At 45.1% G+C, this 19,422-nt stretch overlaps 1 protein-coding gene across 5 annotated transcripts in view; it reads right to left on the bottom strand.

Annotated features, from left to right (window-relative positions):
* Positions 1–19,422, bottom strand: part of LOC149444017 (ras-related and estrogen-regulated growth inhibitor-like) — a 193,134-nt gene that overhangs the window by 126,711 nt on the left and 47,001 nt on the right. For 2 of the 5 annotated variants that reach the window (XM_089654979.1, XM_089654980.1), the window contains exon 3: positions 10,798–10,901. The exons of the other annotated variants lie outside the window; for them this stretch is intronic. The gene's annotated coding sequence lies outside the window, so the exon portion shown is untranslated. The remainder of the gene's footprint in view (positions 1–10,797; positions 10,902–19,422) is intronic. 5 annotated transcript variants of the gene reach the window in all.

Raw genomic sequence — 19,422 nt, 5'->3', positions numbered from 1 at the left:
AGGGAGCGTAATATTTAATGCCGTAGTTTTAGACAAATTGATACAAAGGCCAGATATAGTCAAAAAACAGTCCAATATGACCTGGAGATTGGGGAAAGTGATGAGAGGATTGGTTAAAACCAAAAGGTCATCATCCGCATAAAAGTTGGCCTTGTACTGGGTGCCGGAATAGGGGACACAAGAAATATCCGGGTGATTTAGAATGGCTGCAGCTAAAGGTTCAAGAGCGAGAACAAATGAGCAGGTGATAATGGGCATCCCTGTCTCGTGCCCCTGAAAATAAGGAAGGATGAGGAGAAAAAAACCTGCATATTTAACAGAGGCCAAGGAAGACGAATATAAAGCTGAGATCCAAGCCAGAAATGCGTCACCAAACCCCCATCTAGACAGCATATATGTAAAATATTCCCAAGAAAGTTAATCGAAAGCTTTATAAACGTCCAGGGATGAAAGGAACCCTGGTATCCTGTGGCAATGTAAAATATGAATGAGACTGATGGCTTTACGGATGTGATCAGCAGCTTGTCGCCCCGGAACGAAGCCAACCTGATCTCGATGAATAAGTGAGAGTAGATAGATACTTATTAATTCATGTGCTCAGAACCTTTCCCAGAATCTTCAAGTCCACATTTAGCAGCGAGATTGCTCGGAAAGCTGGTCGGTTCAAAAGCATCTTCAGCTTTCTTAGGGATCATAGTAATATGCGCCTGAAGAGACTCCAAAGAAAGCCAGGAACCCTGCTTCAAAGAATTGAAAAAGGCCGTCAAATGTGGAACCAGAACGGTGGCAAATTTTTTATAGTAGAGCCCAGAAAACCCATCTGGGCCTGGAGCCTTGGAGGCCTTCAAAGATTTGATGGCTTGGTAGAGTTCAGATTCAGAGATATCCGCATACAGGGCATCTCGGGCTGCAACAGACAAAGAGGGTAGGTGCAGCTCAGTGAAAAAACTATCAGCGTGTTCAGCGACAAAGGTGTTCGGTTTCTGGTAAAGAGAGGACAAAAAATCTGCAAATCTATGAGTAATCTTCACAGGGTCCAAGGTAAGGCCACTGCCCCTCACTCGGAGTTGAACAGGTTTATGCGTGCGACCAAGCGAATTAAGTTTCTTGGCCAACATTGGCCCCGGTTTATTGGCGCATGTATAAAACCGATGTCCTGCCCAACACAAGGCCTTCTCAGCTCGTGTAGTGGAGAGAAGATAAAGTTCAGCCACCACCACATCTCGAGCTTTCCTATTGGCCGTAGTCGGGCAGGCTTTCCAAGTAGCGTCCACTACAGTCAATCACTAATGGTAGCTTTGTGAGCCTCCCACATAGAGACAGCCGAGGATACAGAACCCACATTGTCCGTAAAATAGGATTGAATGTGCGAAAGAACCTGGGAGCAAGAAGCCTGAGTGGCGAGAAGGGATTCATTGAGTCTCCACAGAAAAGAGGGCCGAGCCACACCAGAAAGACACAGTGAAAAGACCAATGGGTCATGATCAGACCAGGGCGAGGTCGAGATTACAATCTTTTGAATTAAAGATAAATGTTGGAAGGAAATGAAAACTTGATCTATTCTACAAAAGCTCAAGTGTGGGGCCGATTAAAAAGTGTATTCCCGCGACGTAGGATGCATTTCATGCCAGACATCAACCAAACCATAAGCTTGCAGCATATCACGCAATTTAGATTCCTGAGAAAGATTGTGGATATGGGTCCCTCCCGTCAGGTACCGTTGATCGACAGATGAATTAAAAGCAACATTCGAATCACCCAGCAATAAGAGAATACCACGTTGGTGGTGCGAAATCACCTTCAACAAGTGAGAAAAAAAAATTTGTGTTGAAATCTATTTGGCGCGTAATAACCCACCAGGGTTACCTCCTGTTCTCAAAGGGTACCCCGAAGGATACTTCTAGGTTGCAAGTAAACAGCAGATTGCATCTAAAAGCAATCACCACGCCCCTATGCTTCTCAAGGGCCGAAGCAGAGAAAAAGGTCGGATAATGGTGAGAGAGGTAGGGCGGCGCGGAGGATTGAGAAAACCTTGTCTCCTGCAGACAGACTACATCCACGTCCTGGGACTTAAGATGATGGAATACTTTAGAACGCTTGGTCGGAGAATTAAAACCATAGATATTTTGAGAAAAAAATCTTTAAAGGTTTTAAAGCCATACTGAGTCAAGGGAATTCAGCAGCCAAAGTACGCTAGGAATAACGGTCCAATCCTCAAATGCAACCTTACCTTGGGCTGCCGCGGATCCGTGAGGAAAAAAAAAAAAAGACAAGAAACAAGAGACAGAAGAAAAAAATATACACTCTAAGGTAGTGTAACGAAACCACAATCAGTGGAAATTGCATCCCAACCGCAAGGGCACACACATGGGGTGGCTCTACCACCGGGCACATGGGTGCGTCATAAACAACATAATGCAAAAAGAACCTTCATGGGGAGGGGAAGAAAGGGGAAAGGGGAAGGAAAAAAAGGGAAACATGGGGAATGGAAGCGTGAAGAAAAAAAAAGAGAAAAAAAAAAAGGGGGGGGACATAACAGGCAAAAAGACAACGCCAAGTACAGTACCTTAAGAAATGCATAATATGACACCATAATATATAAAGAAAATGTAAACAGGTACACAGCCATATCAGCGGATATGTCGGAGGGGTACTAGGGAGGGAGTGTTTATGGATGCCAACTCTCTCCCATATACGCCCCAGCTGAGATGAAGGAAGATGTGAACCGGAGGGCCACACCGGGCTGTCGGAGGTATCCCGTGAGGGCAGAAGGTGTAGCGGCTCCAGGGTCGACTTGGCCTCTTCCGGATTCTGGACAACATGGCTCCGACCTTGGTACGCGAACGTAAGCTTAAATAGAAAGCCCCATTGGTACTTGATGTGACGGTTCAAGAGGACTGACGTGAAGGGTTTCATCTGTCGACGTTTCTGTATGGTGGATAGTGCCAGATCCGCAAACAGCTGGTACGGATGACCCTGAAAGCGAAGATCCTGCTTATCACGCGCTGACCGAAGTAGCGATTCTTTCGTATGGTAATAGGTGAATTTAATTATGATGTCCCTGGGAGGACCCTCAGACCTCCTCGGACCCAGGGCTCCATGGATGCGATCGAACTCCAGACGGTCTATCGGTATCGCCGGATCCAACTCTTGAAAAAGTGCGGTGGCCGTGAGGTCAACGATAGCTTCGGGCAGGCCACGCAGGCGAAGATTTCCCCGATGGGACCTATTCTCAAAATCTTCCAGACGCAAGAGAGCAGCGTCAAGCTGTCTTCTCAGATCTGAAAGGTCTTGTTCATTCTTTTTGATCACCATAGAAGCGGCGTCCATCTTATCTTCAAGAACATCAATGCGGCTGCCCAACTCGCGATTTTTCCTTGGTGAAATGAGTCGCTAGTCTGGAGGTGGTGGTGTGAAGCTCCTGCTGCAGCATGGTCTTAAACCTGGCCAGGAGGTCTGCATCCCGCAAGGGGGGCTGTGGGTGGTCTGCATCCCGCAAGGAGGGCTGTGGGTGGTCTGCGGCCCGCAAGGAGGGCTGTGGGTGGTCTGCGGCCCGCAAGGAGGGCTGTGGGTGGTCTGCGGCCCGCAAGGAGGGCTGTGGGTGGTCTGCGGCCCGCAAAGAGGGCTGTGAGTGGTCTGCGGCCCGCAAGGAGGGCTGTGGGTGGTCTGCGGCCCGCAAGGAGGGCTGTGGGTGGTCTGCGGACCGCAAGGAGGGCTGTGGGTGGTCTGCGGACCGCAAGGAGGGCTGTGGGTGGTCTGCGGACCGCAAGGAGGGCTGTGGGAGGTCTGCAGGGATGTCAGGCAGGCTCTCCAGGTCCGAGAAAGTGTCCGGGCCGCCCAAGGGTAGCGGTGGGGATGCGGCCAAAATCGAGGCCGGGGCTTCTGCTCGCGAGTAGGCCGCAACGGTGGACCGGCTCGGCAAGAGAGCGCTAGAGGTGCGGAAGACCGCTGATTTTTTCCCCCATAGGTGGTGGGGGGGATCGGGAGGGCAAGGATGGGGAACAGAACGGGCTCCCCAGGAGGCAGGTGGTGGCTCATTTTACCCAGCGGTGGAGGAGCGTGGCTTTCAGGCGGCCATTCACCTGCGCTGCTCATGAGCACCCTCCCTATTATATATTAATATCCGAAAGTAAAACATCTTTTTTTTTAAAATTTTCGGTCTATTTTTGTTTATGGTGCAAAAAATAAAAAGCGCACAGGTGATCAAATACCACAAAAATAAAGCTCTATTTGTGTTTGGGTACAGCATTGCATGACCGCGCAATTATCAGTTGAAATAGTGCAGTGCCAAATAGCAAAAAAAGCCTTGGTCAGGAAGGGGGGGGGGGTGAATCCTCTGGAGGGCAAGTGGTTAAGCAGGTGTTTCTAACAGTTATCCCACTGTTCATGATTTTGTGTCATTATCATAGAGAAGAATAAATCACATCAATATCTTGAAGTAACTCATTTTCAGCACACATCTCTGCTGCATACGTGCATTTTTTGCATTCCAGATCCCTTCAGAAATGTTCCCTTAACTTTGTACATGATCCCCTGCTGTTTGTCCTTCCATTATTTAATGAGAGGCTCTGTAAGCTCAGACTAATGTTGTTCCATAGTTTAGCTCAAACACGTAGTCTTGAGTGTCAGCTGCAGACATAATAATTAGCCTGGGGTCACTGGGAACCATTTGGGGTCTTCAGCTAACATCAACTATTTTCTGCATTGCCAAACAGCCCTGCTTAGAGTGAGACATAAGGGCATTGCAGGCACAGTACACTGTGTATTTTGAGATCTGTACAAGACAGCTTGTGAGCCTGTCAAATGAAATAAAGAAAGTGGAAAAAAGTACACAATTATTTTTAGTCTTTTACAGGATTTCCACTTTTTTTTTTTTTTTTTTGTAAAAAGTCTTTATTTAGTGTTACTCCTTTCCCAGTGCTTATAACTTAGTCCATCCAGGTAGATGTAAATCTATTAGTGGTGCACTGAAATGAAAATTCCAGCGCCGAAACTGAAAATTCAGGATGCACTTGTCGAAAACCAAAACCGAAATTGACAGTTTTTAAAAATTTATATATTTTTCAAACGCAATTTTGTGGGGAAAAAAAATACACTTTAATAAATAAAAAAACACAATATATGCCCCAATTTTTTGTAAAATATGAAAGATGATGTTACGCCAAGTAAATAGATGCCTATCATGTCATGCTTTAAAATTGCGCACGCTCGTGCAATGGCGCCAAACTACAGTACTTAAAAATCTCTATGACGCTTTATAAATTTCTACAGGTTATCAGTTTACAGAGGAGGTCTAGTACTAGAATTATTTATCTCATTCTGACATTCGCGGCGATACCTCACGTGTGGTTTGAACACCGTTTACATATATGGGCAAGGCCTACGTATGTATTCACCACTGCGCACAAGCATGGGGGCACTTTAAATTTTTTTTTTGTTTTTTTTACACGATCCCTTAAAAAAAAAAAAAAAAAAAACAACAAAACAAAATCGGCGCTGGGAGGGGACCAAACTTAAAAATAAAATTAATAAAATGTAGTGGATGGTTAGTATAAAATAAAGGAGGGAGGGATGGGGGCAATAAACAGAATATGTAGAGAATGTTAATAAAAATTAGTAATGTTACAATAAAGCGATAATACAATAAAAAAAAAAAAATGACAGATAAGGCATAAAAGTCCACAATCCAGGGATCCTAAATGGTATATGGCAGGTAAAGGCAGCTCCCCATAGAGCGAAGCAGTACTCTGCAGAAGATAAAAACGGACAGAAGGGGGCACCAATCTGAGGATTATTAATTTATTCATAACATAGGGTATTAAAACTACTCACAAACATCATGAGTAAGAAAGCATGGTAAGGTAATCCTTTGGTAAACCATCAGTCCACCAGCGGTGTGGGTTCGGGATGTTCAGGATGAACGGGGATGGAGCCATCAGCTGTCAGCAGTGCAGCGAGTTTGAAATTGACGCCGAAACCAGCGTGGACCGCAAGGAAGACAGGGACTCGGCAGGCGACCAATGGCAGAGCAGGCTTACCAACAGATTACACTGTTCAACAAATTTTTATTTTTTGCCAGTTTTGGAAACAAAAGGATCCATTTCTTAATGAATTTCACATTCTGAGTTCAAATATAACAATGAAATTTGTCAATTGGCTCTAGTTTTTCTGTAAACGGAAAGTTTTCTACTATAGGCGTAATGACTACATAATGCACAATAATTATATAGGTAGATGTCTTTCCACAAATATAAAGCAAGTGATATTGACTACATAACAAAGCCTAAATGGCATAATATATTGCATAGGATTACCAAGAAAAATGATAGCCATAAGCTAAGTTGAATCATTTTAATACTTAGGATTCTCACTAGTTTTGTCTTCAGTTTGTGTCGGTGTTGCTTCTCTTGGCTTTTCTCTTGTATTCGAGGAAAGGGCTATCTCTTACAACTGTCCAGCAATAGTCAGCAAGCATTGATGGGCTCCATTTACCTTGATATCTTCTTTCCATAGCTGCAATGTCTTGATGGAAGCGCTCTCCGTGTTCATCACTCACTGCTCCACAGTTTGGTGGGAAAAAATCCAGATGCGAATGTAGAAAATGAATTTTTAGAGACATGTTGCAACCCAGATTTCTGTAAGTCTGGATGAGTTTTTCTACCACTTTCTTGTAGTCTGGCGTTTTATTGTTTCCAAGAAAATTTGATGTCACTGATACAAATGCTGTCCAGGCAGCCTTTTCCTTTCCACGCAACAGAGAAAGAAACTCATCATCATGAATAAGTTTACGAATCTGTGGCCCAACAAAGACTCCTTCATTTAGTTTTGCAGCACTAAGTGCTGGAAATTTGCTAATCAGGTACTTGAAACCTGCTTTATTCTTGTCCATTGCCTTAACAAAGTTTTTCATTATTCCCAACTTGATGTGTAATGGAGGTAATAAGATCTTATTGCTGTCTACAAGTGCTGGATAGTTAACATTTTTTTCTCCAGGCTGCAATGACTGGCGTAATGGCCAGTCTCTTTTGGCATAGTGCATTTCTCTCGCACGACTGTCCCACTCACAGAGGAAGCAGCAGTACTTAGTATATCCACCTTGAAGTCCAAGTAGGATAGCAATCACCTTCAGGTCACCACAAATCGACCATTGATGTTCATCATAGTTGATGCACCTTAAAAGCTCTTTCAAGTTTTCATACGTTTCTTTCATTGAAACTGCGTAAGCAACTGGAACTGACGGAAGCTGATTGCCATTATGGAGCAAAACAGCTTTAAGACTCGCCTTTGAAGCATCAATGAACAGCCTCCACTCATCGGGATCATAGCATACGCCGATGGCTGAGATTAAACCATGAACATTGTTACATACAGCAATATCACCTTCCTGGACGAAGAATGGGATCAGATCTTTCTGACGATGACGGTAGAAAGACGTACGAACATCACTTGCTAGGAGATTCCACTGTTGTAGTCTTGACCCCAAAAGCTCTGCCTTGTTCTTCGGAAGATCCAGGTCTCTGATAAGATCGCTCAATTCCACTTGTGTAATGAGGTGTGGTTCAGTGGGTGTGGATGGAAGAAAGTCTGGGTCATGTGAGGTTGACGGTTGATGACTACACGCTTCAGGTTCTTCCTCACTTGACTCAACCACGAAGGATTCTGGTGCTTTAGGAATTGGTAGCCCCTCTCCATGAGGAACTGGACGTATTGCCGATGGAATATTTGGATAGTGCACAGATAACGTTTTCTTCTTATTTAGCCCTTTTGTTGGAGGCACCATACAAAAGTAACAATTACTAACATGATCTGTTGGCTCTCTCCAAATCATTGGCACAGCAAAAGGCATAGATGCCTTTTTTCCATTCAACCATTGCTCCAGTGCCGTCCCACAAGAATTGCAGCATATATGTGGTGCCCAGCTCTTGTCCTGGTCTCCTATCTTGCAGCCAAAATACAAGTTGTAGGCTTTCTTAATCATTCCTGTTATCCTCCTTTTTTGTGAGATAAAAGTTATTTCACCGCAGATATAGCAGAAATTATCTGCTTTATTCACACAAGTTCGAGGCATTACTGAGTAGCCTATATAAGCATAAAACGAAATGTAAAGACGCTGTCGCACTACAATCAGCTACAGATACTGCAGCTTTTATGCAGTGAAGTGATGCAATTAAAGGCTAATATTGCATCATCTCAGTATACATGCAATTTTCTATTGGTCACCAGTATCAATTGCGCAATATGCAGCTGAAGTTGCATCATAATTTTGAATGGCTTACGTCATTAGATGGGTGAATATATCATGGAAACTAGAGCCAATCAACATTTTTTAGGGTCATTTTCGTTTTCAGCACCCCAAAATTATGTAAGATTAGCTAATTTTATGCCCAAAACTTTTTACCTGTTGAACAGTGTTACCTTACCATGCTTTCTTACTCATGAGGTTTGTGAGTAGTTTTAATACCCTATGTTATTAATAAATGAATACCCCTCTACATTCAGATTGGCGCCCCCTTCTGTCCGTTAAAAAAAAACATCCCTAGTGATAGAAATAAGCATGACAGGTCCTCTTTATGGAGAGATCTGGAGTCAAAAAGCCCGCATCTCTCCTCCACAATGTAAAGTATTAGATTAAAAAAAAAAAAAATGCATTGATCTAGTGCTTAAAAAAAAAAATGGTCTTGTTAACATGGCGCCAGAACCGGAAGTGACGTAATGATGTCACTCTGGTCCTCCAAGGGCATAGAGATGAGTGGAAGACATCTTTCCTTCACTGATCTCTATGCCCAGGTGCTGGGATCATTGGATGGGTTCTCAGGTAGGCCTGAGAACCACCAGAAAGTGGCGGTGGGGGAGGGGCTATTTTCGGCACTTATATATCGGTGCCTATTTTCATATAGGCTGATGGGGGTATTTTCGGCCGAAACATTTCGGCTGCCGAAATTTCAATGCATCCCTAAAATCTATACCATAAAAAAACAAGTATCCACAGGGTGACTTATCAAATATTATATGAGGAGCTATATAGACATTAAAAGTGTTACTACAGATCTTGTGTTGTATTATTTGGCCACTCGCCTCCGTACTCTTGTCTGTGCACAGCCATCCAGAGCAGTGTTCCTGAGCTGACAGGGAGGAAGACTGTTAGTAAACAAAAAACAGTCTTTCTCCCTGTCGGAGATGCTCGGTAATCACTGGGCGCTGGTGGGTAATTACTGGCCAGGACACATACACGTGATTTTGCACACCCATGCCGCCCTGTAGCAGTAGTTCTGTTAGAGTTCTTTAACTGCTTCCCGACCGCCTTCTAACAATAACTTATTTTAACCTCAATTACTATCGTCCCAGACATGCAGCTCCAGGCAACAACATGGTTTTTACATTTAGCCCCCCTGTGGCAAGTAGCAGGGTCTACAGCCAGCAGTCAGCTCTCTTGTAAAAGTTATCCAAGCTGTTAACTAGCCGCTGGATTGCTTTTATAAGCAGTTGGAGGGGGACATCCTCACCCTCACACCTTCTTCCGCAGCTTAAATGGGCTGTCCAGGGGTGGACTGACCATTCAGGATTCACTTGTCCCAATCCTCATCCTCACTGAATACCACTAGCAGACTCTGGAGGCTGACAGCTGTGACAAGATGTCAACAGTGAGTGTCTTGCCTAGTTGTGTGGAGTTTCCAGAAGCAGCTAGATGCTGTGCATATCCTGTGTAGAGTGCCAGGAGCAGTGAGTGCCGGGATATGGAGATAGGCTGGGCTGCAGTGTGCCAGTCTGTATGGACATAGTTCACTGACAGAGCAACATTTATAATAAGTGTGTACCAGGAGTCTGCAATGACCGCTCTGCACAGCGCTCTGCTCCTCTCCTGTGCCCTTGCTATGATTGTCAAGGCAGCAGCCAAGGGATTGACAGCAAGCTTGGCTGCCAAGCAACCAGGGAACCAGCTATTGCTTTGGGGGATGGGGGGGGGGGGGAGAATTATGTGTGCCCAACCATCCTCCTCCACCTATCACTGTGTGGGCTCAGTGCCCAGCCGCCATCCTCCGCCTATCACTATGCAGGCTCAGTGCCCAGCCGCCGTCCTCCGCCTATCACTGTGTGGGCTCAGTGCCCAGCCACCATCCTCTGCCTATCACTGTGCGGGCTCAGTGCCTAGCCACCATCCTCCACCTATCACTGTGTGGGCACTGTGCAGCACATGGTGTGGGGACAGGACATTACACTCAGTGGTGTATCATTCATTGTGCAAGTGTGTGCAGGGCACATGAGCCCCGAGGAAAAGATTCCTTGTAAAGATTCTCATCATAGCCATTATTCTCTTCCCCACTACATGGATCCTCTGCGGCTCCCTTGCTGATATACATTATTGCAACACCCACCAATTTATTCTTTAGGGCCCCTGCTTTTTCTAGCAAAAAATACTGATTGTTACATGTAAACAAAAAGTGCCAGAAAAGGCTTGGTCTTCAAGTGGTTAATGTAGTAGACACCGGAGCTTGATATGGCTGCTCAGCAATGGTCTTACACATATTACACAAGAACCCACTGCAACGCTTTCATTCACTATAAGACCAGAATACACAGATGTGTTGCATGTACCATGTGTCAGCCCTGGATTATATGGAGGAAAAAAAGCAAAGCATTTACATCAAACTGCACTTAACTGGTCTGAAATGTTTGTGTATCTTAGGCCCTAAAGATATTTAAAAAACAAAACACAAACATGTCACTGTGCCACACAAATTTCCTTCCCTAAAACCCAATGTTTGTAGCAGCATTATTTATAGCAGTACACACCCTTACTTTTCTTCTTCTGGTATCCGTGTCGCCCCCAAAACTTCATGTTGATCTTGGGATAGGATTCTGTTTTTTCAATCACTGTGGCTTCAACTCGTACTAAATCTTTCCTAGAAACAAGTTAATGTCAAAGTACACATTGTAAAAATAGTTTCATGTTTTACAGACTTTCAGAATGTGGACGCTTTGTAAACTATCCTGAATTGGATCCTAACTGATCACCACCGCATCTTTTACTATTTTTTTAAATCATATTTTACTGTATAACATTTATTAAGTTTATGTTGTTTTTATATGAATACTAAATAAAGAAGGTTCAAAGCAGTAGTGGTCAACCTTCTTGATATGGGGGCACAAATGCAGCGCTCCACATCACCAAAGGTCTGTGCATAAAATTCATTGTATACTCAGTGTCAAACACTAGACACACAACAGGATTTAGTCAAAGACTATGGACATGATACAAGTGATGGTCAGAGACTTTGGTCATGATACTAGTGGTGGACAGAAATTGCAGACATGATACAAAAGATGGACAAAGATTTCAAACATGATACAAGACATGGTCAGAGAATATGGATATAATACAAGAGATGGTCAATGACTGCTGACATGAAACTAGAGATGGACAAAGACTGCAGACATGATACCAGAAATAGTATAATGGCACCCCTAACCACACGCAACATCAAACCCAGACCGCTCCAACCATGGCAGAACGACCATACTAAATGCCTCAAACGTCGCAGTCGTGCACTGGAGAGACTATGGCGCAAAACCAGGTCCCCTCATGCATTCTCCCTCTACAAATCTGCCTTCCTCACCTACACCTCCTCCCTCCACGCCGCCAAGCAGGCCTACTTCGTTAACCTGATCAACACCCTCTCCACCTGCCCTCGCCGACTCTTCTCCACCTTCAACTCCCTGCTCTCTCCCCCCCTCCTCCACTCAGTACCTCACTTACCGCCCACGAGATTGCCACTCATCTCCACAAGATTGACGCAATCCGCAAGGACATAGTCAACTTGCAATCCACCTCCCCATCTAGCCTCCCCCCTTCCATCACCCCCTCATCTCTCCCCTCCTCTGACCTCGCAACGGCACTGCCCCCCACCACACCCAAGGCCCTGCCTACCGTAACCCCCCCATCACTGCACTCCTTCAGCCCTACTACCACTGAGGAAGTCACCAGAATCTTCTCAGAAGCCCGCCTCACTACCTGCCCCCTGGACCCTATCCCCTCTCAACTCCTCCGGTCACCCCCCTCTTCCCTCATCCGCTCCCTTACCCACATCTTCAATCTCTCCCTCTCTACTGGCGTCTTCCCCTTCCCCCTAAAACATGCACACATCACCCCCATACTCAAAAAGCCCTCCCTGGACCCCACTGACCTCAACAACCTCAGACCAATTTCCCTGCTGCCACTCACTTCTAAGCTCCTTGAGCGCTTGGTCTACGATCGCCTAAGCGCCCACCTAACTGACAGCAACCTCCTTGACCCACTACAGTCCGGCTTCCGTCCCCTACACTCCACCAAAACTGTCCTCCTCAAAATCACCAACGATCTACTAACCGCCAAAGCCAAAGGCGACTACTCTGTCCTCCTTCTCCTAGACCTCTCCGCGGCCTTTGACACAGTCGACCACCCCCTCCTCCTTAATAAACTACTCTCCCTTGGCATCAGAGACAGCGCTCTCTCTTGGTTCTCGTCCTATCTATCCCAATGCTCCTTCAGCGTTTCCTACAACGGTGCCACCTCCCCTTCCCTCCCCCTCTCTGTTGGGGTCCCCCAGGGCTCTGTCCTTGGACCCCTTCTCTTCTCCATCTACACCTCCTCCCTTGGCAAACTCATACACTCCCACGGCTTCAATTACCACCTCTACGCTGATGATACTCAAATCTACCTATCCACCCCTCACCTCACCACCACATTCTCCGCCCGCATCACTCACCTCCTAAACGACATCTCTGACTGGATCTCGATCCATTTCCTCAAGCTCAACCTCTCCAAAACCGAGCTTCTCGTCTTTCCCCCTTCCCGCGCCCCCCATCCTTTCCATCACTACCAACAACACCACCATCAATCCCGCCCAGCAAGCCAAGGTCCTTGGCGTCATTCTGGACTCAAACCTTTCCTTTCAACCTCATGTCAAATCACTTACAAACACATGCAGGCTCCACCTCCGGAACATCGCCAAGATACGCTCCTTCCTTACCCCAGACACCACTAAACTACTCGTACACTCCCTGATTATCTCATGCCTTGACTACTGCAACTCCCTCCTCACTGGCCTACCCCAGTGCAAACTCTCCCCGCTTCAGACCATCCTGAACTCAGCGGCCAGACTCATCCACCTCACCAGCCGCTCCACCTCTGCCACCCCCCTCTGCCTCTCCCTCCACTGGCTCCCCATTGCCCAACGCATTCAATTCAAACTGCTCACTCTGACCTATAAGGCCATTCACAACACTGCCCCTAACTACCTCACCGACCTGATTCCCAGGTACCACCCTACCCGTACCCTTCGCTCTTCACAGGACCTCCTTCTATCTTGCTCCCTGGTCTCCTCCTCCCACGCACGACTGCAAGACTTCTCCAGGTCCTCCCCCATCCTCTGGAACTCACTACCCCAATCCATCAAACTGTCACCTTCCCTCCTCACCTTCAGGCGCTCCCTGAAAACCCACCTCTTCAAGGAAGCCTACCCCACCCTCACCTAACAGCCGCTGCCCTTCCCTCCTCCTACCACTCCATCCCCCACAGCCATTTCCTCCTGTACCTCTACCCCCTCCCTCCTAGATTGTAAGCTCGAAAGAGTAGGGCCCTTTTACCCCTTGTGTGCTGTTTGTTGTTACTGTACTGTTTCATGTATTGCCCCCCCCCCTCTATTGTACAGCGCTGAGCAAACCCTTTGGCACTATATAAACTCGATAAAATAAATAAAATAAATAGTCATGAGACCGTGAATATAAAATACAAGAGATGGTCAGAGACTTCAAACATAATACAAGAGATGTCAGGACTGAAATCCCTTCGACTGAAATGCGGTGGCCGAATCTGTTCCTTCGGTGCAGCAAAGGAAATTAGGAAGCACACTAGATTTTTGGCAGATCACCACATGTTTTGCAGTACTTGGAGCATTTTTAAAGACACTCAAATAAATGCAAATTTCACAATATTTATTTTGAGATGTGTTTTTTTGCCCCTAAATAAACTTGAACAATAGTGTGACAAATGTAAAGATTAGGTTCATATTGAACATATCATGAAGACAAATTGGGAGCTTACCCAAGCAGAGGTTTTTCTATCAGTGTGGAATTGTCACTGCCAACTAGCAGCACATGAGAAGGGAGAAATAATCAAGAATGAGTTCAATAAAGAGATACATGTATAAGAAAGTTGTTTAAATCTAAAGCAGAACCTCTCCCTCCAAGTCAACATGAACTATTTTTAATCCTTACACTGATAGCAATGGTAAATAGCAAAGTACAGTATCTTCTGGCGTATAAGACTTTTTATACTTAAAAAATTACCCCAAAAATTGGGTGTCGTCTTATACGCGGGGTATAAAATGTGAACCTTGAGTTTGTTTGGGTCAAGCTGGCTGGATGTGTGGTAATACTGTACATACAGTATACTGCGCTGAGCCAAGCTGGCTCAAAACAAATGTCCCTATGACAGATTAATCTGTCAGCCCGCTGGATGTGCGGTATATACAGTATACTGCGCTGAGCCAAGCGGTTTCAAAACGTACCGGTACGTCCCTACTGTAATCAGCCCGCTGGATGCGTGTATGTACGGTAGCTGCGGCTACATACAGTATACACTGGGCCAATCACAGCGAGTGATGTATTCTACTAATGAATACACAGCCTGCAAGGATTGGCTGAGTCAGAGAGGTGGGCTGATGATGTCACAACCTCAGCCAATCCGAGCAGGCTTTGTATTCATTAGTAGAATACATCGCTCGCCGTGATTGGCCCAGCATCTACTGTATGTAGCCTCAGCTACTGTACATACACACATCCAGCGGTCTGATTACCGTAGGGACGTACCGGTACGTTTTGAAACAGCTTGGCTCAGTATACTGTATATACCACAGTGGTATATACTCAGTATACTGTATATACCACAGATCCAGCAGGCTGACAGATTAATCTGTCACGGGACATTTGTTTTGAGCCAGCTTGGCTCAGCACGGTATACTGTATGTACATTACTGCACATCCAGCGAGCTTAAAAAAATCTGATGTTTTTAAATGGTGTTGCCTCAGAAGGGGGGTAGTCTTATACGGTGAGTATAGCCCAAAACCTATGTTTTAACTGGAAAATTAGGGGGTCGTCTTATACACCCAGTCGCCTTATACGCCGGAAAATACGGTGTTATCATATTACTTCTTTGAAATTTTTTTTTTTTTTTTCAGTTACTTCCTTGTGTCTAGGCCTAGGCAAATTATGTCATACATCCCAGGAGTCTTCAGTAGGGGAGGAGGGGTTTTCTTAGTTAAGCACACCCTCCCTGAATCCCTGAGCTAGGGCAGATGGATTACAGTATACTACTACATGAATCATCTGCCCTTACTACAGATGTCCACAACCAGAAATGATAGGGGGGTGCTTTTTAACATGAAATATGGATGGATGTGTTTGCTCTGACTAAACAGTGTTTTTGGTGCCAAGATTCACTGAAATTCCGCTGTAACTTTCTATTAAACTGCCACTTGACAAGAACGAGGCAGTGAAGTCAAAACACACAAACTGGTTCATATGACCTGAAGCCAGCATGTGGACTACTGCCCTTAATTTTAGTCTGCTCTAAAAAAGAAACCATGGCATTTTTTAATACCATGATCGGATAAAAGCAAATCCCATTAAGTGTTAAAGCCCAATGAAACTTTCAGATTAAATCAGCTCAATACAATCCTGGCTTACCAAAAAAAAAACAAAAACAAAAAGTATGCAAAATCTTACAGCTTGATTTCTTTAGATAGCAGCCACACCTTATAACTCTTTGCCAGCATGCTGTGAAGGACCCTTGCTCCCTGGGTGGAAGAAGTGGTTTCTCAGCAGAGGTCCAGCATGCCCCCTGCTGAGTCAGACCTATAGCTATGCAAAACACAAAGCTCACGCTCCCTGCTAATTGGATAGCACTAGCTCTGTGTTAGATCAGTGAGGGCAAAGTCTAATACATCTGTCTATATATTTATATAGATACTGTTTTCTATGTTCTACAGTTGTTGTTCATTTATTAATACCCCCAGGTATAAATGTAAAAGGTAACAGGAAAGAAAGGGCCACTGACTATTTTATGTATCTAGTCAAAAGCCATTAGAATAGTTAATTTTCTCTGTTTATGTCCGTTCTACTGATTTCAATCAAATTGTACAACTTTGTTTATATTTACCAACAGCTATTTGGCGTGAGGGCCTACCTGAGTGAATGCACACTGAACTAAATATTTAGGTAGGCCTCCATACTACAAATATTGTTGCGGAATGTAAAGCTGATCATTTGAATTAAAGTGGTTGTAAAGGCTGAAGGTTTTTTTACATTCTATGCATGAAGGTTAAAAAAAACAAACAAACAAACACACCTTCTGTGTGCAACATCCCCCTCCCCCCAATACTTACCTGAGCCCCACCGTGATCCAGCAATGTGCACGAGCCTTGGCTCTCCAGGGACTCTCCCCCCTTATTGGCTGAGACAGCAGTTGGTTGTCAATCACAGCCAGCGAGCCAATGAAGAGAGAGAGGTGGCGGAGGCGAGCTGCAACTGTGTAGATGGACACGCAGAGTAGTGGTTCATTCGCAAGCCTGCTTGGGTGCCCCCAGAGCAAGCTGCTTTCTCTGGGGGCACTCAGCAGGAGGAAGGGGCCAGGAGCGCCAACGGGGGACCCGAGAAGAGGAGGATCGGGGCTGCTCTGTGCAAAACCACTGTACAGAGCAGGTAAGTATGACATGTTTGTTATTTTTTTTAATTGCCTTTAATATCACTTTAAAAACTGATTCTACAGTCTTCTTTAACCCCTTCACACCTAAGAGTAACACAAATCTAAATGCCTAAGCACAATTTTGCAACATTGACATGTGTTAGTAAAACCGTACATATTACCACAACTACTTTGTACATCCAGGTGAATTATACCTTGTTTTTTTTCAGTACAAATTGGGCTTTCATTTGGTGGTAAATGGTAATGGAGATCTCCTGATTTTTTTTTTGTATTATCAAAGGAAAACTGGCCCAAAATAGTAAAAAAAAATCATTTATTTAGTTGTGTATTTCTGGTTACTTCCATAACCAACCACCAAAGAACAACCCGAAATAAATTCTCCAGCTCTTGACGAACACAGCAATACCAAATATGTGTATGTTATTTGTACCCGTAGTACAGCCCAGAAACAATAGTGTACATTTTGTTTTTGTTTTTTACCTAAAACACACTGAAACCAAATTTATTTTTTTTTGAAATCCTGACCTTTGACCCTGACCCAAACACTAACCCTGGCACTGAACTAGATAAAAAATATATATCTAGGTTTTTTTTTTTCTTTACAATTTTTTTCCCTCTATGCCAGGAATTAGAAATATACAATGTATCTCTCTCCTCCATTCATAGAGAGAGAAAAAAACAAGGGGGACGGGCTGTACAGTGACTGATCACTGTGACAGCCAATCAGAGACTAATCACAGCGATTATTTGACCCGGAATCGGGAGTTCCGGGCCCCGATTGTTAGAACGGGACCCGGTGCTCTCAGTGATACCGTGGTCTTTGTGTTGGAAGCAAGCCATGCGGCACGCTCCCAGCAAAAAGACAGGTATGCAAATATGCTGCCCCACGGAAAAAAGCCCAGTTCTGCGAGGCCACATATATGTGTGACGTAGGCGTGAAGGGGTTAATCTAGTATCTACACAACTTGTCTGACTAGATACACATTAAATAGCTTTGTCTAGGTGAACCCTCACACTACAGAGGTTTTGTATGTGTAAGATACTGTACAAAATGATACATACTGTAACATATAAGAAGACTCCAAGGCGTATTGTGTGATAAGGTTTCACTGAAGAACACTAACAAAGAGAAGGACTATAGGCAAAACTTTTTTTCCCCCATTTAGGATAGAGCAAGGGAGGGTTATAGCCCCTGTGAGATTTTTTTTGCCATATTTGTCCCATTGGCGAGATGCAAATTAAGGGAATTCCTTGGGGACCCCCAAGTCAGCACAACTAGTGTCCCCATTTGAACATTTTCCCTCTATTATTTTTCTGGGGACAACCCAGATTTTGAGATTTTCGTTAGTTTTAGTTTCACTTTCAATAATGGTAAACAGGACATAGGGAGAGGGTGACTCCCCCTAACAAGGGCACAGACAGCAATAAAAACTGACAGGTGTTCTAATCCCTCTGCACTAACCAAAACTAACCAGAATGTCAAATCACACACAGGAGGTGGATACATGAAATCAGTGCTGGATTCTGTGATTAGCAGCCTTGCTGTCAGTGGAGAACTGGACATAACTGGACAGAGCAGGAGTTGTACTGTCCAAGAAGATCAGCCTCTGGCTGATGAAGATGTGATTTGGCCTTCAAAACGTGTTCTGATTGGTCACAGCACCCTGGACGTTTGACAGCTGCTTGGACAGCTCTCCAACAGATCTTGTCTCCAGTGGGGCTCCCCTGGCAGCTTGCTTGGATCCCTGCTTAGATTTCACAGCGCTCCTGACAAGGACATTGATGTGGATTGGACTCTGGACTGATGTCTCCATTTGGAGCTTGATCCAATGCTCATTATTAGCGATGTCTGAGAGTTAATAACTATTGCATTTTATACCCTTGACTATTGCACCAGAGATAGGCTCGTCCACTTCCCCATTACCACCATTACCGTTCCGCACCAACCCCCTTCCCCTTAACCAATTATACTAACAAAAGACATAACACCAATTTTGGAGTAAATGGCCAACATGGCCTTTTATTAACAACTCAAGTTACAATACACCAACCATTCCTTATAACAGAAACCCACAGAATTGTTGTTGGTCTTCGAAGGCACCCCAAAACAATCCGAAATGCACCTGCGGACACCCATATACACTAGGCCTCCAGCCGCAACCAACCAGCTCGGAGACAACCATACCGTCCGCAGTGCAGCACCACCACCTTCCAGTTAAACCTTGGTTAACTGGGAATGTCCCCGGGCATCCCATACCACGGATGGGTCCCACACCATTGTTGTTTACCTTCCAAATAAGAACCGCCTCCAAAGACCAACAACCGCCACAGCACGCTGGGTAAGCCCTTACCCATGCGTGCCACGCCACAAACGAACAGCCTGCTGTATGCCATCCTGCAGATCCAGGGACCATAAATCCGTCCCAACCGCATTCAAATGCACCCCATCGCACCTGAGATACCACCAAGTATCCACCTCCAACTCCAAGTGCCGGACCACAAACCCCCCATGATGACTAAAGAAACGCCCCACCTCTCTGTTAACCTTGATCCGAGCCTTGTTGAGCCTCTCCACCGACCGCGCCCAACACCAAGAGGGAGGGCGACAATGTCGGACCACACCACCACCATCCCCCGATAAGCCCGCCGCAACTGAAGAAAGTCCAGCTGGACATCTCGC

Source organism: Staurois parvus, unplaced genomic scaffold, assembly GCF_062004578.1.
Source record: "Staurois parvus isolate SC_StPar_1 unplaced genomic scaffold, SC_StPar_1.0 ptg000818l, whole genome shotgun sequence".
Lineage (NCBI taxonomy): Eukaryota > Metazoa > Chordata > Amphibia > Anura > Ranidae > Staurois > Staurois parvus.
The sequence above is the reverse complement of the archived record's forward strand: the minus strand, read 5'-3'. Positions and strand labels throughout refer to the sequence as shown.